Here is a 23,117-nt window from a genome sequence, read left to right on the forward strand (position 1 = left end):
AGCACGTGAATTTTGCTAATTTAAAATTTATGTTAAAATTTTATGTTCTTTTAAATGGAGAGAGGGAGTTTGGTCTTAAACATGACTGATATTGATACAATAAAGTCAAATTTCAATATTTAAAATTTTTACTAAGCAATAGAGACATGGACTTCAATTGCCAATATCCTGTTTGTGTCTCTGGCACTCACATTGAAGCACCTGCCCTTCCACAGGCTCAAACTATATTGATTATAACATAGAGCTATGTTTTCAATATGTTGTTTGCTGGGTCACTAATATAATTATTGACATTAAGTTAAAGCACTGATACTCTGAGATCTGCTTTTGCTTTTAAAAGTGATATACAATTTTGCTTTTATTTTTGTTGGTTATACAATCTGAAATTGTAAGTAACTAGCAATTAGAAAATTGGCATATTTATGAAACTACAAAAATGAGAAACAATATGTGGTTAAACACTAAGCTAGAAACTAGGAGACCCTGAATTTCAGTCCCACCTTGAGCACAAAGCCAGCTCAATAACTTTGGGTCAATAATGTTGCTTCAGCCCTAGGAAGAAGGCAGTTGCAAATCACTTCCAAAAATCTTGCTTCCAACTAATTTTTCTAGGCAGTTGCTAGGAATAAAAATTGACTGTAAGGTACAGAAACACACATATTAATGATGAAATAGAATTTAGATTTCCTACTCCAAAGAGTAACCTGACCTGAAGTAGACATTCAAAACAATGTACTATAATATGAACACTATTTGGGATAATCCCATGTCTGCAAGGCAGAAACCTTCTTGTATATGATTCTATAAAAAATCTAGGAGAACCCCCAGACAGTGCATCATGTCTATACAGAACTAAAGATGATAACCCTCAGTTTATGTTTTTTTAGTAAAAAACATATAACAATGGTATACCTTGAATGAAAATGTAGAGAACAAGAGAGATTGATAGACACATAATGTGTTCAATTAAGACTTAATTGACAGGCATCAAATCATGCAGAATTGGTTAGATTTACATTATTTTTATTATAAAACCATTGTTTCTGCCAGCATTATATATTAATTCTTTGATTTCCAGATGCACTGAATATTCAAAAACATTGCCTATATACATTAAGAAAAAACTATTTAAAATAACTTCTTGAAACAAACTAAGGCAGATGAAATATTTGGAGCAATAGCCAATAATTAATATACATTTCTTTCTAAGTTATAAGTGCAAATCATTATAATGTAGCCTCCTTATTTTATTTAGGAAAGAGTTGTTAACTGTAAGTGCCAGTTGTTCTGACTATTTCAAGAATATTATAATATTATAATTATTACAGAATATAAGTCATTTTGTAATGCTACTGCTTTTGATAAGAAAGTTATTGAAACACATTGAGCTGAATAAAGGATTTTCAGGCAGTCTGAGGTTCTGCTGTACCTTCTCCCCCTTTCTGTAATTCAACATTGTATGGGTTGGGAAAAAATACATTTTTGTTATAATCTTGTTATAATAATGCCAAAAGGGAACTTAAAAACAAGAGTTAGGTAACATGCCTTCAGCATAGCCCAAGGCATGTGCTGTACTTACAACACTTGTACTTGCTGCTGCATTCTTCTAATTGCTTTTAAATTTATACAATGGAAATATAACATTGTCTTTGCATAGAATAATGGATATACTCTTATTCTTCCTGATTCTTGGTCCACACAATGTACAACCATTTGGTAGATCCAAAAACTGTGCACCATATTATGGATCATTTCACTCATGTCAAACAAATCTTAAATCTTAGTTGTCATGGTAATATGCAGCCAAAAAAAAAACCTGTGCCTGAAATTTCAGAAATGCTACATCAATTTAAGGTAACCATCCTGGGCATATTTTTCAGTCAGGCTATGTAGAGATTTAAAATTTATAAATTGATTTGTTCACAAACAACTATCCACACAATCAACATTACTTGACTTTATCATTAGACAGTGGGCATTCCGCACCAAATGCAATTTTTCAACAATCTTCAAAGATAGGCTTCATGTAAACTGCACTGCAATCACAAGGTGGAGACACTTGAATTAACACTACCATGCATGCTACTCCAAATAAACTCACAACTAGTATACAACTGAAGCTAGGCAAATGTTTTTCTGGCCATCTCCAGGCCATGGAGTTGTGGTCCTATTCTTCCAGGGTGAAGTTAATTCCAATAAGATCTAATATAAAAAACAGATGAGCTTTGATCAAACTGTACCTCTGTCTTGCTATGATTAAGCTTCACTTTTTTGCATACACACACACACACACACACACACACACACACACACACACACACATATATATATATATATATATATATATATATATATATATATATATATATATATATATATATATATATATATATATATATATATAAGAGAGAGAGAGAGAGAGAGAGAGAGAGAGAGAGAGAGAGAGAGAGAGAGAGAGAGAGAGAGAGAGAGAATAAACATTTAAAAACAGGTTGAACATGGTGTGACTTTTCTGGCTGTTATTTTGCCATACATACTATACCATATATCACCCTAGTCATTGATCTTTTATACCATTTACATATTGCATTTTATACTATTTACATATTTATATATTTACATACATATTTATGTCTATTTAGAACATAACTTCCATTTCCATTCTTATTTCATATTCTTTCTGATCTCTATCTATCTATCTATCTATCTATCTATCTATCTATCTATCTATCTATCTATCTATCTATCATCTATCTATCACTTTGGGGTTAAAAATCTAGACTTTCTCTATTCTAGATGAGCTTTCTTTGTTCTGACTTTTTCTCCTCGAGTCTAACCAATAATACCTCTTATCCCAAACTTTGTAATACTTGTCTTTAATTTCTAAGGTTAGTCTATCTATCTCTGCACATATCATTTTTTTTTTAATTAATTCACTTTGTACCGAGGAATTTCCATTTTTCCAGTTCTGGGCATACACCAACCTTGCTGCTGTTATGATATGCAACACTAGATATGTCTCTCCTTTGTTAAACTTCCCATCTATCATTCCCAGTAAAAACAATTTTGGTCTGAGATCTATCTTCAGTCCCAACATTTCCTCCAACCAAGTCATTATTAACCGCCAAAATTCTTTTCCTTTGGAACATCCACTGCATCTTTGCCTCAGCCTAGAGTTATGATATTCAGCTTGGTACTTTTAACATATTGGACTTCATCTCAAAACCATTGAATTATATAGATGTTAAACAGAGAGAAAGCTGAGATCTATGACATTTCAAAATTAGTAGCCAGCAACAACATTTTTCTTCATCTAGTACTGTAAATTACAACTTAGACTTAGATAAGAGTGGAACCATTCTTAAAACAGTGCTATCCAATTCAACTCTTGGAAGTAATGCAAACTCTAGGAAAACTATATCATTCCCACTATGGTTCTACCACAGGCCATTTACAGACTGATTAATGTAGCTTCAATCTCAGGCCCAAGTCTGAGGCCCAACTGGAAAAATTTCACATATGTTCCTGTAGGATATTCTACAAAAGATTGACTGCTGTATTTAAATCAGGGAAAGGATATGCCATTTTGGATATAGATTGTATATTGTAGTGTGTACTTGATTGTAATGGGTGTGTACTTGTATATAAATAGATATGAAGTGGTGGACTTTATGTGGCTGAAATGAAGGTATTTGTAGATTCAACACTCACAGCACTCTTGAACATTCTTGTGGAGAATCTGTTCAATATACTACCACTATTCATTTATTTTACTGAAAATCCCATTCTGCATTGGTTTATTCAAGAAAATAAACTAGCAAGCCTCCTGTCTCTGCCTCCCTTCATTTTATGTAATCTAACTAAAAGTGGCATGAGTAAAATTAAAATATTTTCAGAAAAAAGAGAGCTGAAATAAAATGAATAAATGAAAGTCTTCATTGTATACAAAGGTTGTTATGTATTGAGCTTTTGGGAATACCTTACCACGTGTACACTGGAAAGCTAACGGTTCTCCAGCAACACAGATAGGACTTTTCAGTCCTGGCTGCAGTCAACTTGGCAGGAATGATGGGTTCAATCTGATTGGTTGTTTAGACTACGGGAGACTATATAAAGACTGCATGGTTACCCTTAATCCTCAGTGCAGTTATAGTTATGAATAAAGCAACTATTCTTCTGTACTCATCTGCCTGGCGTCTTTCCTACTCGTCCAAACCCGAAACATAACAAAGGTTAAGAATCTAAACAAGAGATGAAGAAAAACACAAAAAACAGAAATAAGAGCAAATACACAAACAATTGTGTCTTAAAGAATTATTTCAGTTTCTGCTGGTTCAGCATGGAACATATGAACTATGCAGAAGAAAATAGTGAAGGATAAAAACAAAAGCAAGCAATGATTTCAAAATAATGTTTGTCCTTTTAGAAATTGCCACACATTGTTAGTTTTGATTTACAAAAGATCAAACTAAATGTTTCTTGTTTCTTTTAACTGTTTTCTGTCTTAACTGATTGGTATTAGAATTTTCCCATTCATTACAAAGAGTACCAATTTTTTTTTAATAATAAATTTTTGTTGGCAGAATTCCAGGTAAGGGAAACAAGCAACGTGTCAATGCAGATAACTTGTGAAATCCTTTGAAATAGCTATAACACAACTCCCAGAAGACATTCAGCAAGGTATTATTTTGACTGCTTTCTACCCCAAAATATGAGATATGAGATGATCAGAAATGTAATGGATTTTTTGATGCTTCAATTTCTATGACTCAGCTGGTTTATCTTTTATGCTACTTTGCCAGGAATGAATATGTACCTATAATGTGGCAAAATTTCTGTGGTCATTAGCAATTCATTGTCTATGTACATACAGTATGAAAAATAATTATTCTACTTTTGGTGGCTTTAAGTTGTTTGCATGAATTATTACTTTATAGAATATGGAATATTGTTATGGATTATTGAATATTAAAACAATAAAATTCCATAGTTAAACCATTGACAAGCCACCATTAGAACAGCAATGAGGAAATCATAGAAAGTAACCTACCTTGAAGATTTGGGAGTGTGCCAACATTCAGACTCAAACAGATGTTAAACATGATCTTCTATACTTGGATGGATTTTGCCTCTTTACATGCACGTATTGATTAGTACCAGAATAATGGGGAATAACAATGCTGATAATTATCCCTTGGTACAATAGGACTAAAGATAACACCATGCTCAGCATACTTCAGGTAGTCTTATATATGTTACATTGTGCAAGTTTTTAAGATAGACCTGTCAATATCTTTTTTATATTTTTTTAATCTAATAATCATGTAAAATTAGTAGCGTACTCAAATTTGGGTTGGTGTGGTGAACTATATGAACATGAAATAAATTACAATTCATCTCAAGTCAAAATTTTAGTTCTGATTTGTTTATGAGATAACATAAAAGTAGATAAGCTGGGATAGCTGAGATCTGATTATTTTAATGTTTTATAAATCTATAATCGAAAAAATTCCTGTCTTAAAATAGAGATCTGTATGTGACACTTTATGTGTCCTCTGGTGCATCTCATAACATTTAAGACACAATGATTCACTATTAAATCATATCAAGAAAAATATATAAAATACTAAATATATCATTCTTGACCAACTAAACACTTAAGTTCAGCCTGATACATGCAAAAGACAAATATAGTTCTGAACCCTAAATAGTTAGTAAAGCTTAGTCAGATATTTAATATAAGGGCTACATTAAATTATTCAGTTTGCACCATTGCAGAAATATACTGAAACAAATGTTTATTTTTTTACTAACACACATACTAAATAGACTTCTAATGACAAATATTTCTGTGGTCAATACTCAATTTTCAAATTAGCTGCTATAAATCTTGAACTTAAGTAAAATTAAAAACTAAATAACATTGACATGAAAAAGTAAAGATGAATTTAGAGAACTGAAAGAATAGGAAGAATACAAAAAATTCAGTTATCTACTGTTCTAAAAGTAGTGCTATCTTGAAGATTTGAGTTATGAATAAGAGATGAGAAATCACCAGGTTTACCTGGGTCATGGGTAGAATAGACGTGGGCCTAAAATGATGGAATTCATTATAATAATATACACATTATATTTGAGAATCTAGCCCTTGGTTTATCCCATGAGGTCAATTACTTTATGTGCTCACGTTGAAGTGCTCATTACACCAAAGTATTTTTTATCAGTTGGCTTTATAGAATAATTTAACATTCTATAATTCCTACTGTACTTCCAAAAGGTGATGAGACCTGAAGGGAAGGGCATCAGAAATGGAAATTACATGTGGGAAAATGGTTCATAGAATAAACTTAACATTCAGATTGTTTCCTGCTGGAAAAGGGAAGTTTAATAAGTGTATAACCTACACCCGCAGAGTGCTTTGAAATTCAGTAGCAATCACAACAGGGAACAATGAGGATATAAAATGTGCAAGTTTCTTACTATTTTAGCAAGTTAAATATAATACAATACCGCTTAGAAAGCTGTGAAAAATTAAAGAACTTGGAAAAACAAATTTAAAACAAATGAAAAATACAGCCACTGATCCCAATTTTTCTACATCTATTATTTTATCTACTATATCAAAGATGAGGAACCAATGGTATCAAGACACAATATATTGCTAAACCTCAACTTCAAACACTTCCAGGGATGCTGAGATTTATAATTCAGCAAATCTTGAAAGATGGGCTTGTACTTTAGGGGTACCTGGTATTAGTTAATCAAAAGCGTAACTATGTTGTTGTATCTTTTGCAGGCAAAATGAACCCATAAAGAGAGACAGAAATCTCTCCTTAATTGTCCTTAATTTCACTTCATTTGAGGAGAATAAAAAATAAATAAATAAAAAGACAAACAGCACTGTCAAGAAGCCTACTCTTTTGTATGTTAATAGGCTTAACTACCAACAAATGAGTTTCTTTCTTTGTTTCTTTGTTAAATATATATTCTCAAAATAATCAAATTATTATTGCCATAGGTCCAACAGTCAAAAGAAAAGAAAACAAATCAAAATGTAGATGCATTTTAAAAATGCACATTTTTCAAACTCATATAAAATTTAGCAAACTAAAGCAGGGCTTTTCAACCTTTTCACCCATTGTACCACTTTTAGGATATGGCAACATCCGAGTCATCTAGCAAGGTGTCAAAAACTTGATGACCAAAAAAAAAAAAGGAAAAAAAGTGATGAACTACAGGTAGTCCTCGACTTACAACAGTTTGTTAGTGACCGTTTGAAGTTACAATGGCACTGAAAAAAGTGCCCCCCAAGCCACAGCCAAGCAAGTCACCTGCCTGCCTGCCCAGCGGTGCTCTTTCTCCTGTCTGAGGTTTTCACTGTTGTGAGCATTTCTGTTGAGGATTGGCAGTGGGGGTGGGGTGGGGGGGTTGGTTTTTATCCCCCCCCTCTGCTGGGTGGTTGCAGCAGGTTTTGGTCACTTCACATAACCCTGGGACACTGACCGTCATAAATATGAATCAGTTGCCAAGCATATGAATGTAAATCACAAGACCTTGGGGATGCTGCAACATTCCAGCTGATCGGTGCTTCTTCTGGGCTCAGCAGAAGCACCAGGATCAGCACCAAACTCCAGCTGGAGCCTGGCACTGATCCTGGTGCTTCCATTGAACCCTGACAGCCCCAAAGAAGTGCTGATCCTGGCGCTTTCACTTAGCCCTGACAACCCTGCAGCTCCATCCATCTCTTGCTCAGGCTTGTGTGGTGCTCCCACCAGTTCAGCTCATTCCCCTCCCCCACTACCACTTTTCTAGGATGGTTGGGTACCACCTGCCAGGTGCCAATGTACCACAGGTGGTACCTGTACCACTGATTGAAAAGCCCTGATCTAAAGGATACACCTGAATAAGATCAAACAGGAGTAGCATATTACTAAAGCTATGCCCTCTGTCAAGATCTTTATACATTTATTTATATAAAGATATAAACATTTTTTAAGATTTCCTGTTAGGGACAGGGAGTCATTGGGCATGAAGATTCTATTAAGTAGTCTCTCAAAGAACATATATGGTGGGTAAGGAAAATACTTTTGTAACCACTAGAGCAAGGAGAATACACATCCAGCTTGACTAAAAGGAAGCCCCAACATTATTTAAGGTAGGAATTGTCACATATCAAATTGAATCCCCTCCCCTAACATGCCACAAGGCTGAGAATCAGATTTTGCAAATCGTCAAATTTGAAAATAATTTGAAAATAAGAATAATTTTAGTATTATTAATATAATGAATCTTCCTCTTCCTCATCCTATTCTCTTCCTCCTTCTTCCCTAAAACCCAGTCTAACTTAAAATGATATTTGAGGACCAGCAGAGCCAGATATACAAGAGCTAGAATTATCTTTAGCCCAAGATGTAAAGTGTTTATTTGTGCACATGTGTGTGTGGGAGTGTCTGTGTGTGCCTACTCAACAAGGAGACTAAAGAGCTGTGGTGGCACAGTGGTTAGAATGCAGTATTGCAAGCTAATTCTGTTGACTGCCAACTTCCTGCATTTCAGCAGTTCAAGTCTCACCAGCTCAAGATTGACTCATCTTCTATTCCCCAGATTGTTGGGAGCAATATGCTGACTCAGTAAACCACTAAGAGAGGGCCATAAAGCACTGTGAAGTTGTATAAAAGTCTAAGTGCTATTGCTATTGCTAAGCACATCTCTACGTGAAAGTGAAATTTTTAATATATTCAGGTTTTAGGCATACCAACTTGTTACATTGAATAGGTCAAGGAGCTAAAATTTTAAAAGGTATATTTGTTTGTTTAACCTATATTATCCTTTTCCTAAAAAGTCCAAGGTAGCTTACAGCTAAGTGATATTATATATCAATTGTAATTTGATCTTCAAGATAAATTTGAAAAACATAAGAATCTTACCTGCATTAGGTTTTTTTTTCTTACTTTGCTCATAAGTGTGTAATGTGAAAGCAGTCTTTAATTTCAGCTTGGTTTTATTGCTTCTTAAATATAAACCACATGCTGTTGTTTTACTATTGTATGACTTGCATTGTGCCATGTACATCATTGTTGCCATATATCTATATAATTGGGCCCAGTTTATGTTTTTTATCATTTGTCTATTGTTTCATTGTTCATTATTTTATGGTAGCTTATATTGTATCTTGCAGGAAAAAAAAAAACATTAAGCTTTCCCAGGATTTATTAACAGTTTACACCGTGATTTAACTAGGAGGCAGGTAACTTTTCAAGATAAGCAGTGCCAAGATTACAACCATCTTGCTTCTTAACACACTTTCTCATTTGAGGATTTGAACAAAATTTAATTGGAGCCTTAGAGCTGGATTGATGCTCTTGGGATCACCAGTTAAGATTAAATCCAGCAAAAATTTAGTTATGTGCCTTCCATCTATGAAATAAGATATGTGCCAGGATGCTGCATAATATATATTACCGGAATATTGCCACAGCCCTAAATATTTAGGAGTTATTGTAGAAAGGCCCCTAACATATAAGCAACACTGTACCAACACCAAACTGAAGGTCAGTGGCTGAAATAACATCCTCAGGAAATTAATGATCTGGGTGCCAAACCAAGCTCTTTGCTACTCAGCATGTGCCCAGTCTAGTATAAATCAGCACATGCTTGGAAAGTAGATGTTGCTTTGAATGAAGCTATCACAATTATTACCAGATGCCTTAAACCTACCCCTCTATATAATATCTATTATGTAGCTGGCATTACCCTGCCTGCTGTATGCAGAGAAGCAGCAGCCTACAGAAAGAGACTCACATCATCAATATCAACAACACCTTCTATTTGGCCTACAACCAGCTCATCAGAGACTAAAATCCAGGAAAAAGTTCCTTAGGTCAAGGGAAGACTTTGAAGAATTTAAAAGCAGAGTGGATCTATGGAAAGCTACAAACAAACAACACTGGATGGAATCAACAGAGGAACTGGCACCTGGGTCTGATGAAAGCTGGAAAGTATGGAAATCATTGAATAAACTGTGCAGAGGTACAACAAGATCCAGAGATACTCTGAACAAATGGGGCTATCTGGTTGCTTCTACTTTTGAGATTGTGGTGACATGCAGACAACACATATGTATACCCGCCCTTTGTGCACCAATCAGTGTACACTTGAGGACTTCATGGCAGCATGACAGAACACGATTAATGTTGCTAGTTTCTGAGCAAGATCTGTTTAATTTGTACATATTTTAATCTTCTATTTTATATTTTAAATTTTAGGTCATACAGTATGCCTTATTTTGACGGTAATGCTTCTGACATGAATAAACAAACCCTTTCTCATGGATAGTTACTGTTTTGTGAAGCATTCCGTGACATATTATGCTCCTTTCTAATTTAGAAGTTATAATTCAGGATTTATCACTTGTAGATCACAAGTTTATAGCTTCATTTACATGATGCTCATAAATGTCATCAACAATAAGAACACTAGTGCTATTAACATATGAGAAATATGTGTGTATCCAAATGTTACAATACTTCCCATAATATTACTGATAATGTGTGAGGATTTGTCAGAAGAAAGCAGAGAAAAAGATAGCAGGTGTGAGAAAAGGCAGCATCATTGGTAGGTAGGAGGCCTTGGGAGGTATATTTTTGTGTTAAACATATATCCTCTCTTTTCCTGGGGAGGAAACATTTAAAGAGGTTCTCCCTCAATTAGCATACTTTAAATTCATCTGGGAACTTCTCTTTCAAGTTTTCAAGATTATGTTTTTATCCTGACTAACATTAAAGATGCCTTGCTAAAATCCACACAATGCTTGCTTCTCAAGTTTGTCAACATCTATCAGGATTTTTAGTGATATTACATTTCCAATTCAATTAAAATTCTATTTAATAACTTTTACATTTCATATTTTAATCTTGGGGTAATTTGCTATTTAGTTATTCAAGATATACAGTATCTCTTAAATGAACACCTTTATGGTGCTTGCTCACAAAACCCTAAAATTAGGGCAAGGAACAATTACACATTAAATGTTAGAAATATGAGAATAATTTCTTTAAATAATATTGTCTTAAAACATGATTATAAAATTAGCCTTCAAAGCCATTGAAATAAGCCATTTCATAATAAAATGGAAAGAAGTATATAAAGTATACTTAAAGTATATAAAGTCAATTAAATTTGTCTGAATACAAATATTACAACAAGAATAATTTTCAAATTAAAAATCTGATTAATGCCAAGAGGCATGGCATTTTATTCCTTGTACATGATTTCAAGAAATAATCTTTGTTACCATGTTACCATGGAGTAAATAACATTGAGGACCATCAGAAAATGGAAGCTTTGAAAAAGCTATAATATAATATGTGTGTGTGTGTGTGTGTGTGTTAAATGTTTGTTAAGCATTCAAAATACACTTGCTTAGTCCCAGACACGGGATAAATCTTATTTCCTGTTTCAGCCTAGCCGAAGGCCATTCACAGGCAGTAGCCACAGCAGTGGCAGCTCATATTTGTGTAAATCTTTTTGGCTTGCTAACAATATATATATTCTCAGAAGTACGAAGCTGAAGTCACCAGCCTGAGGATGACAGATGAAATTTTGTCAAAACGTTGCCCTGATACCTCCAATTCTACGTGGGGAAAAAACCCAAATGACCAAAGATCTACACACACACACACACACACACACACACACACACACACACACACATATATACAAGCTATATATATATATATATATATATATATATATATATATATATATATATATATATATATATATATATATATATATAATGCTTGTTAACTATTTAGATTACCTTGCTAGGCCCCAAACATGGGACAAATCTTTATTTCCTGTTTCAGCCTAACCGAAGGCCATCGACAGGCAGTAGTCACAACAGTGACAGCTCATATTTGTGTAATTTTTTTTTAGATAAATATTTGTCCTCCTCCTTTGTAGAAAGAGGGGGCAGGGAAAAATACTCCATGAAATTTGATACAAGAATAAATATTGCAGATATATTATTGAAGAATCTTTATATTAATCTAAATGTTCTCAGAATTTTTTGTTCCTCCATAGATGAAAGGGTTAAATAAATTCTTACTCAACAAAACAAAGCAAAACTTAGTTCATATGTAAATGAGCTGAGATAATTGCAGCTTTCCCTAGATAATCTGTATCAATTATTCATGAACCATTAACAGTCAATGTGACATTTCTAACTGACAGCTTTCAATCCTTTTATTTACCAGTCTTATGCAATTTAAAAGAGAAAAGATCAGAAAGAAAACACAGTGATATTCAAAGTCTACCTAAAGTAGAAATGTCAACAGACCAACATTCCTACAAGATTCTATTTACCAGAATTATGAGAAGACAGCTGTGATAGGCTATGGAGAAACGTGGTGTAGCATTTTTTAGATTTACACATTTTATTAAAAGGCATATGTTTTTTGTGATCCAGTCATTACTTCATCAGGTCTTAACTGTCCATCTCTAAAGGTGATAATGTTCTTGATTTTTATTTACTGATAAGTAATTAAGTAATTATCTTTATTAGATCTCTTTGCATTAAACAAGTTCTTCTTCCCACAATCTTACATTTAGTGTGGTAGAAAATTCAAAATTATATAATGTCAAAATGCTCAACCTTAAGTACAAAAGTCTTACTGTTATAATATATTTTTTTACAATGTTATTGTCCACTTTCAGAAGCTACATGTGTGAAATGTACTAATGTGAAAGCAGATAGATTAATAAAAAGGTTTTACAGTAAATATTCTCACAAGCCTTGAGGGAATACTTAACCTGCTTTTTGTTTCCCCTACAGGAGACTCTTTCTTTTTGAGAAGGGCCAACTGTCAACTTTACAAATGAGCATGGCTGCAGCCATTTTCCTTCAGTTTTTGGTTGCCACATGGAATGGAGGGAGGGGGGTTGCCCAGGTATTTCGTTAGTCAAAATAATCTTTTGTCCCATGGGAACCAAGGTCATCGGCTGCTCCCAAGACTAGGGACTGGGTGTTTCATAAAAAGCCCGCCAAATAATCATATTGGGGAACATAGTTGCTTACATAGCTTTTGTGACTGGGATATTTAACTTTGTATTGGGAAATTGTTGCTTGTGTATCCAGATTTGGTTTCACTTTTGATGTTCTGATACTTTGTAACTAATAAACATGTTCTTTGAGGAATTTGCAATCCTCGGAGTTCTGCTTTATTCATCTCTGTCTGTCGGAACCATGACAGTTACACTGTCACACATTGTAATAATTAGACACAATGGTTTCTCAGTGAAATGAAATGAGAAATAGCATAGATGAACTAAAAGAATCATCCTGTTTTCTATTTCTTAATAAATAAAGTACATAAGTCACTATGGAAAAAGATGCACTGCTTACTTTCAGACCTTCATAACATGAGTAAAAACAAATCCAAATACACAGGTATGGTGTTGTTACATATTTTTATGTGTCTACATAGTCTCAAAACCTTTCTTGAAAATAATTTAAGAAAATTGCAGAATAATACTGAAATAAGGTGCCCAAAGGCTTCAGGAACATTATTACATTTATACTTTTAATATGTATAATTACTGATCAGAGAAATCAGCTTTGGGATTGGGAATAATGGTGGAATCCTTTTGTCTTTCCATTTGTTGTTTTTATTCTGAATGTCCTGATGAGGAATATTAAAAGATGAGAATAATAGTTTATTAATTGATCAGTCTGATGAACATAATAAAAAGATAAGATAAAAATAAAATAAAATAAAATACAGGATCTAATTCTAGGCTAAAATAGATAAAATAAAATACAGTAACATAATACATATATGGTAAATACAAAGAATCAGCATTCAGATCAATATATCCCCATTACAGGAAAACCCAATCAGTTCAATATAATGGGTTCTTATAGTTAACTGCCTTAACTATAAACTTAGCTGCTCTGCTCACAACATATATATTAGAGCCTAGGAGGAAATAGGACAATCTGCAATTGAGATCCCAGTGAGCTGTTTTTTCAAGAAGGTATGTTAAACATCTAAGCCTAAAGCAGATGTCTAAAATTATTGTTATGGAATGAAATAGCTATACACTTACTGATATTTAATTTCCACCATTTGAAAATAATTTTATGTTAAGAAATTATTAATATTTTATTAAAATTATATACTACTCTACTTGTGAAACATAATTCTGGTTCATAAGAAATATTTAACACATTATAGCTGTTTATGTTTTTCATTTACTATTTTAAAGGATACAATTCTATAAATAAGAATTATGGGAAATTTCACTGGAAAACACAATGGAAAATATATAGGATAAGTAGTAGATAGATTACGTTAAGGAAAGTATTTATCAAATTTCTACACACCCATCTCATTTTAATGCCTGGACAGTTTAAGAACAACATCATAAAATAAGATTAAAATGTGAGTAAACAGCAGAGTTAAAAAGAAGTCCAAAACAAAGTTAAAATTTACAAGTTAAACGTAAAAAAATCAGAGCCAACAAGGCTAACAAGTTAACAAGACTAAAGGGTGGCATAACTTTCTTAGACCTCATTGTATAAGGAAAATTCATTGATTACTCTCTGACTAATAAAGATACATCAACTGATTGTATTAATTGTACATTATATTAAAAAATTTGAACCGATTAAATTCTAACCAGGTAGGAAAAAATTGATAGTTAGAATGTTATGTAATTGTTGCCTTTTTAAATCTTGCTTGTTGCATTTCCCACACAGATACATCATATCTTTCTATCTATCTGTCTGTCTGTCTGTCTGTCTGTCTGTCTGTCTGTCTGTCTGTCTGTCTGTCTATCTATCTATCTATCTATCTATCTATCTATCTATCTATCTATCTATCTATCTATCTATGAGCAGGGTCTGTAAGATTATCTGGGACACTACACATCCTCTTCACGACCTGTTTTCCTTGTTACTTTCTGGGAGGAGGCTTCGTGGTATCTGCAGCAGAACATCCAGATTCAACCATAGTTTCATTCCATATAGCATTATTATTTTTTTTTATTTTTTTTTAATCCCATTTATATCCCGCCCTTCTCCGAAGACTCAGGGCGGCTTACAAGCTTAGCAGTAGCCTTCATTCTATGTATATGCCTGCTTATTAGGGCTTTCGCCCCCCCCCCAAGCGGCATTATTACAAAGTCAGCTTATTGCCCCCAACAATCTGGGTCCTCATTTTACCTACCTCGGAAGGATGGAAGGCTGAGTCAACCTTGATTAACCTTGTGAACTCTCAAGCTTCCTCCTTCCGTTATATATTTAAGATGGACAGCATTTAATATTTATTTCTTATGTATATATAGGGGTGTGAGTCTATACATATCTGTATATAGTATGGTTAGGTGTATCATGTATGTGTTCCACTTTGAGAGCGGGCAACTAAATTTCATTTTTATGTGTGCCATTGTGCCCACAGTAAAAAAATGACAATAAAGGTTATCTTATCTTATCTTATCTTATCTTATCTTATCTTATCTTATCTTATCTTATCTTATCTTATCTTATCTTATCTTATCTTATCTTATCTTTCCATCCATATATCATCCAGATACTTCACTGTATTGCCCTAAAAAAAGTCTCACATGGTGAACTAAATCCTTAAATTTTCATCAAGTTTTATTTTAAACTTTGCATTTCATTGGACAAGAAAATGAAAACATTTTCCTGACTAGAAGAATTGGTCTTAATCAAGATGTCTGGAAGGAATTAGAGTGGCTTGATCAAGAGTGGCTTTGGAAAATTTGGCTATTGGTAGTTGGTAAGACTGGACTTTGTTATATATATATATATATATATATATATATATATATATATATATATATATATATATATATATATATATAGGTAAAGGTAAAGGTTCCCCCGCACATGCGTGCTAGTCGTTTCCGACTCTAGGGGCCGGTGCTCATCTCCGTTTCAAAGCCGAAGAGCCAGCGCTTGTCCGAGGACGTCTCCGTGGTCATGTGGCCGGCATGACTAGACGCCAAAGGCGCACGGAACGCTGTTACCTTCCCACCGTAGCGGTCCCTATTTTTCTACTTGCATTTTTACATGCTTTCGAACTGCTAGGTGGGCAGAAGCTGGGACGAGTAACAGGCGCTCACTCTGTTACGCAGCACTCGGGATTCGACCCGCCAAACTGCCGACCTTCTGATCGACAAGCTCAGCGTCCTAACCCACTGAGCCACCGCGTCCCTTATATATATATATATATATATATATATATATATATATATATATATATATATATATATATATATATATAGTTATATATATAGTTATATATATAGTTATATATATAGTTATATATATAGTTATATATATATATATAGTTATATATATATATATATATAGTTATATATATAGTTATATATAGTTATATATATAGTTATATATATATAGTTATATATATAGTTATATATATATAGTTATATATATAGTTATATATATATAGTTATTTATATATATATATATATATATATATATATATATATATATATATATATATATATATATATATATATATATATATATATATATATATATATATATATATATATATATATATATATATATATATATATATATATATATATATATATATATATATATATATATATATATATATATATATATATATATATATATATATATATATATATATATATATATATATATATATTCCCCCATGAAAGATAGGTTGGATCTTTCTTTCTTGTTCTTTAAGGGGAATGTCTACAGAGAGTCTCAATCATCCAGGTCATGGTTGCCCCAAAGGTGCTTTTCAAATAATGTTCCACACCCATTTACATTCTGATTCAGCTGACCCTGAGTGTACAGATAAATTCCCAAGTGGCCTCAACAACTCTCAGTGAGCTAATGATCAACTTTCAGAATACAAATCCTTCAATTCCCCACTATTCAGCCAGAACTGAAGAAGATTCTTGGACAAGAAGTGAAACATCTTCAAGGAGAAAACAAAGACATTCCTAGTTGCATCTTTGGGACATTCTTGAAAGAATCTTATAATTGTATATGTTTAAAGCAGGCATCGTGTTAGATCTTTTAATGTCTTCTTGTGTGATATATTCTCATCTCTTTGTAATGATTTAGACTGCTGCTTTGGTTTAATACTCCAAAGAAACTGATGTAAATTATATTTTACTGTTGTAATAACTGTTGTGCCCATTTGCCTTGTGATTGCTGAAAGGATTTCAAGCCCTGCAACATAGGCTTCAGTTTTTCTATCATATCATTGTTGGTTGAGAATTTCTATCAGCTTTCTCAACTATTACTTGAAGTGCTAAAGGAGCACTGATGGAATTACTGCCTGGAACTTATTTTACTATTTCTTTGAAGTTTTACTTCCTACTTTGAAAAGGCCTGGTAGGAAAGCTTCCCTGAGGATGCCTTTCTTTTAGAATTTATTTAACTGTGGAAAGTAGAGAAGCTTCAGATAACTATAAAGAAGAGGGTACAATGAAAGAGAGAACATTCATGAAAGCATCTTAGCTATCTCCTAACTAGGTGCAAAAACATCTGACTCCACTTATGAGAATCTCTCTCCTTTGAAACAAATTGCGAAAGTAAATTCTGTTGCATCAAATTGAATGAGCACTGCTAGAAAGAAAGCAGGATTTTTTTTTTCCTGTCATTTATGCAGGCTACTCTGCATAACTTGTTTATAACTATAGTCAGGGCTTTTTTTGTCATAGAATGCTCAGAACGGAGTTCCGGCACCTTTTTTTGGATGGAACCTTGTATGATAGGCAAGGTGGGTTGTATGACATGTGTGAGTTCCGGCACCTTTTTCTTTTACAAAAAAAGCACTGACTATAGTTATACTAGAATATAATATTTATTATACAACAATACTGAAAACTGTGTCTAAGTATTTGTTGTATAATAAATATTTTGTCCTTCAGCAGTTTACTTAATGTTAAACTCTACATTGTCCTGATACTCAAATTTTTATATGTTGATGAATATAAAAAAGATAAACAAAGCATATTTAATAACTACCACAAAATAAAAAAAATAAAACTTTTGTACAAATTTGCTGATTTACAGTGTTTGTAGAATAGCTTTACAAGTGAGAATGTAAGTTTTAATATTTTAATATTTAATGTTTGCCATGCTATGTGATACATGTATGGAAACCATACTTGCTTAAAATTAGTTAAACATGTATTGTGAATATATATGCTGTTAGTGATTATATCAAAGATGAAAGATGTATCACTCATTATATTCTGGAATCTTCCTTAAAATTCAAGTTAATTCTGTCCAAGCATTGGAATGAAATGAGAATGAATTAGTTTTACTTATTCAAATGAAGGCCAGATTTGTCTATTCCACTTGCTTAGCAAAAAGATACCTAATTTTCCTGATGTTATGTTATACTGCCAATGTCAGTATCTCATGGTCATCTCAGAAATGAGGTGATCTAAAGGCAGCTTTAAGCATTCCATTCTGAGATGGCATTTTCTCTCTTCTCCCAGGTTTGATGACAGTGAAATTTGTAACTTATCTGTTGTGGGAAAATCAGCTTCTACCTAGACATGACATCTATTCAACAATACTGGACTGGCTGCAGCAAAGGCTGGAGACTAGCATGTGCAGCCACTTTTTCCTTTATTAAAACAAAAACAAAAACTGGATAATCTAGTTCAGACATGTCAAACCCGCGACGTCATGTGACGTTGCACAATGTATCAGGACTGTTTTGCCATTGCCACCAATGGGGTGGGCAGGCTTCTGCGTGATGCGTCAGCCTGCGGGCCGGCAGTTTGACACCCCTGATAGTTAGTGCAAAGCCTGAAAATACCAGTGAAAGGACTCAATCTTGTGGTACTTAGCCTGCGTGGCTGAAAATTTTCTTCTTAGTGATTTCTATTCCTTGGGAAGCCTTGGATGATTACATCCTCCCATGTTACATTCTTAGGATATTATAATTTCCACACCAAGCCCAAAATAAAACCCCTTTTTCAATTTCCAGTTACCAATAATAGTTATTCAGTGGCAGCAGATGCACAAATCCAGATGATCCAGTGGTGGGATTCAGCTAGTTCACACCAGTTTGGCGGAACCAGTAGATATTTTTTTTTTTTGCCCAGGCCCAGAAGAGGCATCCACACAGAGAACCAGTTGTTCACATATTTGAATTCCACCACTGAGATGATCGCTAGATAGGAGTAATATAAAACAGATCTAATCAATAGGTCTAATGTTAAATGATGATGACAACATTTAATCAGTCAGTAGTATTATGGGTAAAATAAAAGAAATTTCAATGCATTAAGTGTTATGCATGCTAATTGGAGGAGTGGTTTCACAAATTGGAGGGAGTAGATCTGGAATTTCAGCCAAGGGAACCACTAGTTGAAGCCCTTAAAATTGTATGGACAGTACACATATTTTCTGGTGTGCATAAACATGTTCTGGGGGGAAACAGCAAAATTTAGAACAACATATTTTATTGCCAGCTTGGGGACAGGAGGCAACATAATAAAGCACTGTGTGGATCTGCTGTAAAGATGTAAGAAGTATATGGGTTTTTGTTGCTAGTCTGTTGATTTTTTCCCCAGTGCCTTCTAGTAATTCTTCATTTTTGGTGATTACATTAACAGCTTCATGCAGTTTTCTTGGCAACATTTTTTAGAAATAGTTTGCCATTGTTTTTTTTCCTGGAGCTGAGAAAAAGTGACTTGCCCCAAGATATCCAGTGGCTTTGTGCCTAAGACAGGATCACCATTCCCAGTCTGCTTGGTTTCATATTCAGTACTGTTACCCAGTACACCAAACTGACTCTCAGTAAGAAGCATGCTATTCCAGAATTGTTCCCAAATATTCTAGCTTTCTCTTTATTTTCTCAAATATGGAGAAATATTAAAAACAAAATGGACAGCCCTCCTTAAATTCAGACACCTAAGGACCACAGTCATATCTTAGGAATCATTGCTTTATCTGTGACTGTGTGAACTGATAATACATATGTGAAAACAACTTTCAATTAGCAAAACTGTTGTTTATCAACTCAGAAATAAATAACTTTAAATACAGTGATAGAAACCACCATAATAACCTAATTCAAGTTAAAAAAAAATCAAGCTGCTCCAGGCTTGAGTTTGAAATATCAAACATTCCAACTCAGCCATTTCACTTGGCCTGCTGCTCATGAATTTTTTGCACTAAAAGCCCCTTTTTTTCATTCAGATTCAGGATTCATGATTGCTCTATTTAGGTGCTTCAAAGTGCTGCTTTCCTTTAGGTGCTGAGTACTTTTATGAAACCTTTATCATGCTGAAGTACACTGTAGCTTTGCACAGCCACAGAATAGCTGAATATTGAATACTATGAGAATGCACCGCAAGATGAGAAACAAAGAAGAAATGAAAAATCATGCCTATCTGTTCTAAGAATTTAACCATGTAATAATGGCTGTGTAATTTTTTCCCTATATAACCTAATTAAAATTTTCTAACAACCCCCTGATGCTATGGGAAGCCCATAAATAGGACATGAATTCAATAGCACTTTCCAGTTTATGTTCTATTAGAAACTGAGAAACATAATAGCTCTGAAAAAAAGGCAATGTGACTGGGATTTCCTGTGGATTCATAAGGTTTGATCCATAACACAGCACAACAAGGGCCTTTGGAATTTTTTCCTCATTTAATAAGAAATACAACAAATAACTCAAGCAAATTTCATTTCACCATATTCCTTAACAAGAGTTAGTAAATACTATTTACTGCTAGGAAACACAAGTAATCTCCATTGCAATTCCTTTTCCTATCCAGCAGTTTGAAATTAAAAAGGTACTGCAATCATTTTTCCCCCTCTATATTGCTTAGTTTCAATAAAAATCCCTTAACACCGATTCACAAATATGTGAGACATTATTCCAACTGGATTATTGAAAAAATACACTACCATATCTGAGAAACTGTGTTCATTTTCTGTTAACATTTCTTTTTTTCAGCAATTATAATGATTCATGGTTTATCAATGTTTCTACAAATATTTGGATTTTTAGGTTTTTGCATCATTTTTATAATTTCTGTAATATTTCTTAAATAGCACCCATTCAGGTCCACTTTCAAATTGCTTATATGAAATATGGCAATCTGAATTATTTTAATATTGTGGTTTGAAAGTTATCCCATTTTTTTCTGTCTGCAAACACAACTGATTTTTTTTTATATTTCAGATGATGATGATGATGTTATCCATTCAGTCAAATCCAACTCTTGGTGATTCTGTGGGCCAGACCTCTCCACATCTTCCGATCTTACACTATTTGTTTGAGTTTTTCTATGCTCTGGCTGGTGTTAGCTTTGATAGTGTCCAACCACTGTATTTTTTGATAGCTTGATTTCCTGTTACCACTAACTCTTCCAACCATAATTGCTTTCTCCAGTAAATTATCTCACATGACATAGCCAAACTAAATGAGAGGTAGTTTCATGATTTTGCCTTCTAGTGACATGTCTGGTATTATGCACACCAGTACTTAGTCACCTTTGCTGTCCAAGGAATACACATGAGCCTTCTCCAGCAACACAGTTCAATTTAGTCAATTTTCTTTCTGTCTTGTTTTTTTTAAAGATCAAATATGTTAGATATTCTTATATATAATTTATACTAATATGTTGACATTATCAGACAAATTCAGTGAAAATAGTTGAGCACTAGCTAGGAAAAATTTGTACAGTGCTGAGTATAAAATTAATCAAGATTCACATTCAGTTTTATCTTCAATCAGCATTTTTCCCCCTGACATGCCTATATTATTTTATGGGTCACTGAGTTGTATTTTCAGTCAACAGATTTGTTTCTCTGACATTGAAATGCATATGTTAGTTTTTAAGTAAGATAAAATATGTTTGTATATATATATTTCCAGTTTATCAAAGTCAAGAATATATGTCTATTTTTTATTTATTTATAAGTTTTATATACATAAAATGAGTATAGAAGCATATCCTTTATTTGCAGTCATAAAAGTTCAGTATTGTAGCTCTGGTCACAAGAAAATGAAATATGTACATTACTTTTTCAAGTTCAGTCCAATATAAGAATGCTTCCAAGTTTTCCTTAGAGAATAAGAGGAAGCAAACAGTACAAATGGCAAACTACAAATAATGGCTAGGGATAAGATTCATATCATTATGTGGATCTCAGGTAAGAAGAGAAATGTTGCGCCCCTGATGTTATGTATTGAGATAAGTTGCTTGTAAACTGTAAACTTTGCATTTTAAGGTGGGAAATTACCATTTAATCTCATTGGCTGCTGACTAGTGGCAGAGCAGATAAATAGAAAATAAACAGCAGTTGGAGCTGCTTCTGTTGTTACTGAATAAATGTTTAAAGAGACTGTTTGTGGTCGAACCGGTCTTAAAGCACTCCTACACAAGGAAGCCATTTGTAATTCAAGTGATGCTAGCAATGTAGCAGTGGGAGAAGTGCTTTTGCAAAATAATCATGAGGGGGTCCTACAACCTTGCATCTACATCTCAAAGAAATTCACTGAGTGTGAGAGATGGGCAGTGTGGGAGAAGGAAGCCTTCACTGTTCGTTGGGCTCTATTAACCTGGTGGCACTACCTAGAAGGCAGCAAAGTGCCTTTTGAAGTATGGACTGATCATAAAAACTTAGAGCCACTAAAAACTCCATGCAATCCTTCCCCTAAACAAGTATGATGGGCACAATATTTTAACCAGTTTAATTTTGCCCTAAAGTACATACTGGGAGGAAAGAATTGTTTAGTGGATGCTCTATCCAGATTACCTCAGTATAAAAGCCAGTGAGAACAAGCCAACAAATCGATCATGCCTACTCCACAGATTGTGTCTCAATTAACACCACAGTGGGTCCAGCCCATGACAAAACCAACCCCAGATGATCCTGTGACAAGAAAGCTGAAACAGGAACTCCTCAACGATCAATGGTTTAAGAACAATCAAGCAGCCCTAACCTTCAGGGATCGATTAAACTGAAAAGGGGAAAAATATATTTGCCTGAGATACTTGGCCTCCACACACTCCAGCATGCTCATGATATGAAACAA

The sequence above is a fragment of the Vipera berus genome (assembly GCF_964194415.1).
Source record: "Vipera berus genome assembly, chromosome: 7".
NCBI lineage: Eukaryota > Metazoa > Chordata > Lepidosauria > Squamata > Viperidae > Vipera > Vipera berus.